This window comes from Crocuta crocuta, unplaced genomic scaffold (assembly GCF_008692635.1).
Source record: "Crocuta crocuta isolate KB4526 unplaced genomic scaffold, BGI_CrCroc_1.0 scaffold396, whole genome shotgun sequence".
Classification (NCBI taxonomy): domain Eukaryota; kingdom Metazoa; phylum Chordata; class Mammalia; order Carnivora; family Hyaenidae; genus Crocuta; species Crocuta crocuta.
In genome coordinates, this window is record NW_027533259.1 from 99,784 (window position 1) to 104,420 (window position 4,637).

Here is a 4,637-nt window from a genome sequence, read left to right on the forward strand (position 1 = left end):
TTACAGACATACTGCTTAGCTTTGGGGGTGGTACCCGTGTTCATTCTTATTGAGTTTGGACGGATTTGAAGAGATTAATATCCTTATATGAAGTTTATAGTATGAAGTATCTATGGAAAATCCAGTCCATGTGCCCACTCAGAATGCTGAATTTCAGAGAAGGCCATAGGGATTCTCTATGCATGAAGAGCCCCCTTCCCTCTGAAAAATAGGGGAAAGCTCTTTGGGGCTAAAGTTGGCCTCAGGATAGTATGATTAATACCCATGGATAAAGATGGGAAAAGGCAAGAAAACCAGTCTGGGGCTCCTAGAGGGATAGTCGGTTGAGCATCTGACTCTTGATTTCAGCTTAGGTCATGCTCTTGCAGGTCATAAGATCAAGCCCCAAGTAAGGCCTGGAGCCTGCTTGGGATTCTCTCTCTTTCTCTCTCTCCTTTTTCTCTCTTTCTCTCTCCTCCCCCCCTCAAAATAGATAAACTTAAAAAAGAAGAAGAAAACCAGTCTTACGTCAAGGAAATGAAATCCTCAGTTATAAGTTAGGAAAGACAAGGAAAATAGTAAGTTTCACCAGTCTGAGTGTCGCCCACTTCAGCTTCATCCTAAGTATTAATTCCCAAGAAAAATTGAGTCTTATATGCCAGTTATACTTTTCTAAAATCCATTAGAAATAAATACATATTTATTGAAATGAGAAACATTTATCTGAGTACCTCTGACACACATTTCATATATCATCAGTGATAAGCAAACCACACTTAGGAAAACACTGCAATAAAAAATCCTGACAGTTTTTATAGTTCTTATGGTCTCTTTCTCTCAGTCATTGAGTCCTAAGGTGACCATCAGAAAAATGCATAAGTACTTATGACCCCCAGATCCTCATCCATAGCATCATAACATATGCACATTTGCCTTACTTTTATTAAAAAAAATTTTAATGCTTATTTTATTTTTATTTTTTTAATTTTTTTTTTTAAAATTCATTTCTGAGAGAGGGAGAGAGACAGCGTGAGCAGGGGAGGGTCAGAGAGAAAAGGAGACACAGAATCTGAAGCAGGCTCCAGGCTCTGAGCTAGCTGTCAGCATAGAGCCTGACGCGGGGCTCGAACCCATGAACGGTGTGGTCATGACCTGAGCTGAAGTCTGATGCTCAACTGACTGAGCCACTCAGATGCTTCTTATTTTATTTTTTGAGAGAGAGAGAGAGAGAAAGAGAGAGAGAGAGCGAGCACGAGTAGGGGAGGGGCAGAAAGAAAGGGAGACACAGAACCCGAAGCAGCCTCCAGGCTCTGAGCTGTCAGCATGGAGCACGACACGGGGCTCCAACTCATGAACTATGAGATCATGACCTGAGCCAAAATCAGACGTTTAATCGACTGAGTCATCCAGGTATCCATTACTTTTATTTTTTAAATTTTATTTATTTTGATAGAGAGAATTCCAACCAGGCTCCACACTGTCAGCAGGATTCCAGTCCATGAATCATGACCTGAGTTGCAATCAAGGGTCGGATGCTTCACCGACTGAGCTACCCAGGGCTGGCCCCTGTCTTACTTTTAAAGATAAATTCAAACCTTTTATTTTTGCTCTCTACCATTATTTCCCACTTTATTTGTTTGGAATTAGAAAAATTTACATTTGGATATAATGGGAAACAAAAACACAACTAATAAAGATGGGAAAATTGATGCTGCATACATAGATTGGGAAACTTCTTGCAGGATATGACATATGAAAAGGGCTTAACATCAGAGGGATGATTAACCCAGCTTGCCCAGGTTTAGAGTGGGTGTAGCAGACCACAGGACATTTGCAATGGAATGACTGTGCACAATCCATGTATGTGTCCTAATCCTTCCTGTATGTGGGTTATATTTACTCTGTCACTTCTGTACTTTTCAGAAGAAGACTCAGCAGTGTTCTGTGTGTCTCTGTGTGACGTCAGTGGACCCAGAAGACTGAGTCATTAAAGGGCGGGTAGCACTGATAATCTGACCCCTAACCCACATCTTAGGAGGATCCTTTTCTTTAGGAAATCACAACTCGGGGTGGTTCCCAAAGGGCCAAGGAAGTTTGAATTTAAAAAGGTCTAAGTTTAATTAGAAAGTTTTTCTTTTGTCTTTGTGACAATTGTTGATGCTTGGTAAAGCTGGAGAAAGTGATAAAGGGTGATGGATAGGACTACTGTCAGGAGTTGTAAATGGGTGAATCCCACACCTACTTCTCTGTTTTGTTTCCTTTTCCTGTTTTTGTTTTGTTTTTGTTTTGACAGTGTTTGACAGTGTTTCTTACTGAAGTGAAACCAGGTCAGACTGGAATATCTGAGGCAACTTTTAAATACAAACATGTACCAAAGTCTGTCTGGAAGAGTGTGTGGAAACAGGGGTGGTGTAGTAACACCCACTGCCTGATCAAATGTATGAGTGGCAGGCTTTCATAGCACTCCGAGGGATATAAATAAGGAGTTGGATGTCCAATTCACCCTGCTTGACTGGCTGTTTGGTAGGTATGGTAGATTAATCCAAGTCTTTGAATAAAGTAAGGGGCCCCAAACAAGTCTGTATTGACATTATTTGTCGTGTGTGGGTACTCATGAGAGTTTCTCAAACTTTTACATGCTACTAGACAAACATACTAAATGCTAGCTGTTATGTTGTCTTTCAAGGGAGACTATTTCAAAACAAATCTAAACTTTGTATTTGGTTAATAATTTATTGGTTCTAAACCCCAATCAATTCCAAATTGGTTCTGCATTAAGCATGTATGTAGTTACATACAGAGTGTGCCTGATTCTATCTTAGGCAAGAGGTGATTTTCTATTGCTAAAGTAACTTCTTTTCCTCTGGAGATTACTGTGATGGTTTAAGTCAGTAATAATGTGTGTAGGCCTTGTGACTTTCTATATTTAACTAGCAATGTCAGTGCAATATTAACATTTTTGCGTGTCCTGATATTAAACTTTTTCACCTTAAAAATGCAAGTGCAATGCCAAGATGGTAGGATCAAATTTTACTTTGCCTCAAAAAAAATGCTACGTTAAACAAAGCCCATTTTGTAAACAGAAACCTATTTTTTCCCTGCATAAGACAGCCTAGAACAATGGTCAGTTATACATACATGGATTCCAGGAAGCTAAGCCAAAAGAATTTGTCATTTAAGTAAAGTAGGTTATGGAAATTTTTGAATGAAGAAAACAAGCCCCAAATTAAGAAAGGCATAAAGATCTTCCTTCTTTGAATCTCACTGCTTGACTTAAAATTTCCCAAAATAAAAAAATTTATAAATAATTTACATACTTAAATGTTTTAAAAAGTAATTTTCCCCAGTAAACACAGGGGAAAAAAACAAAAAAAAGCCTCTTTTGTTTTCAACCTTGTTGCTGAAAATTACTCTCAACGTATTATTATTCACTACCCTGGTGTGTGTATTTATTGTCACTTACTACTACCTTGGAATCTCACCACTTCCATGAGCTTTGCCTGTATGGACTCTGTAGATGGAGGTGACTGTCAAGAACCCGTGCTTACTCCAAGGCCATAGTCTGAACCGAAGTTGACTTTTAATTGAAGAGGTCTCCGTTTTCTAGTGATGAATCTCTCAATTCACAATGTATGTACCCCTTTCCACTCCCACTTCCCAGGTAAAATGAGAGATCTTCACAAACTTGATAGTCTGTTAAATTCCTGTACCAGTTTTCATTGAACCGTACCCTCCACGGCTACTTGTATCTTGTAAAACTTAAATCTCAGAATTAAAAAAAAAAAAGAATAAAAGGCAGTAGCACCAGCTGCTGACCATGTGGACAAAGGAAATCTCTTTCACGTAAAAATGCAACCCCGAATGGGAACTGCGCAAGTGGATGGCATGCACTTAGGTGAAGTCATCTGACGTCGTTTCCCTTGCTTCTTATTTGGAGGTTGCCCAACCATTTCCCAAGATTTAACGATTCTAACAATGATGAAAGCCAGTTTTGCACCGTGTCAAAATCTTGGCCCGTTGCCGTTTTTTTCTCGGCACTATTAGATTCAATTAGGTGTGAGAACTGAATTCAACCCCCGCCTTCCGGCGCAGGGTATTTTCTCCGGGAAAGTCAAAACATCGCTCAAAGGATCAAAGAGCGCAGCCACATAGGCGAAGGAAAGCGAAGTCGATTTAGCAGAGTAAAGGGGCCCCTCAGACCTTATTCTTCACCGCAGCTCTTGGGATTTTAAAGAGAGGGTTAGAAGGACCAGGAGGGACAAGAAGGATGGAGGCAAAAGGTTCGCCCCTCAATCCAAGCCGGAGACAAAGGTGAGTAACTGCGCGGGGGGAGGGATGGGAAGACCGGCGGAGGGAGGCTCCTCGGCCCCCAGCCGGGTGGCGTGACTTCTGGAAGACTCAGAAAACGGGCCAGGACTGGGAAGGACGGGAAGGTGTCAGCTGGGCGAACGAACCGGGTAATCGCAGGAGGGGTGAGGCTGGGAATTACCCCTCCCCCGTCACGCCGGGAAATGAAACCGAGGGAGTAACACAAATCCCCCGCCGGACTGCCCGGCAGCCGCGTTTCCCGGAGCCAGCGTGCGGGAGAAAGAGCGCGTGCCTCACGTCCTCTCCGCCCAGCCCCGCCCCCCAGGCGCTGCGCACGCGCGGCCGCGCCC

The 4,637-nt window shown here is 42.2% G+C and overlaps 1 protein-coding gene across 1 annotated transcript in view; it reads left to right on the forward strand.

The window, feature by feature from the left end:
• Positions 1-4,016: 4,016 nt before the first annotated feature.
• NAMPT (nicotinamide phosphoribosyltransferase) overlaps positions 4,017-4,637 on the forward strand; it is a 41,349-nt gene continuing 40,728 nt past the window's right edge. The window contains exon 1 of the mRNA XM_077746978.1: positions 4,017-4,290. The gene's annotated coding sequence lies outside the window, so the exon portion shown is untranslated. The remainder of the gene's footprint in view (positions 4,291-4,637) is intronic.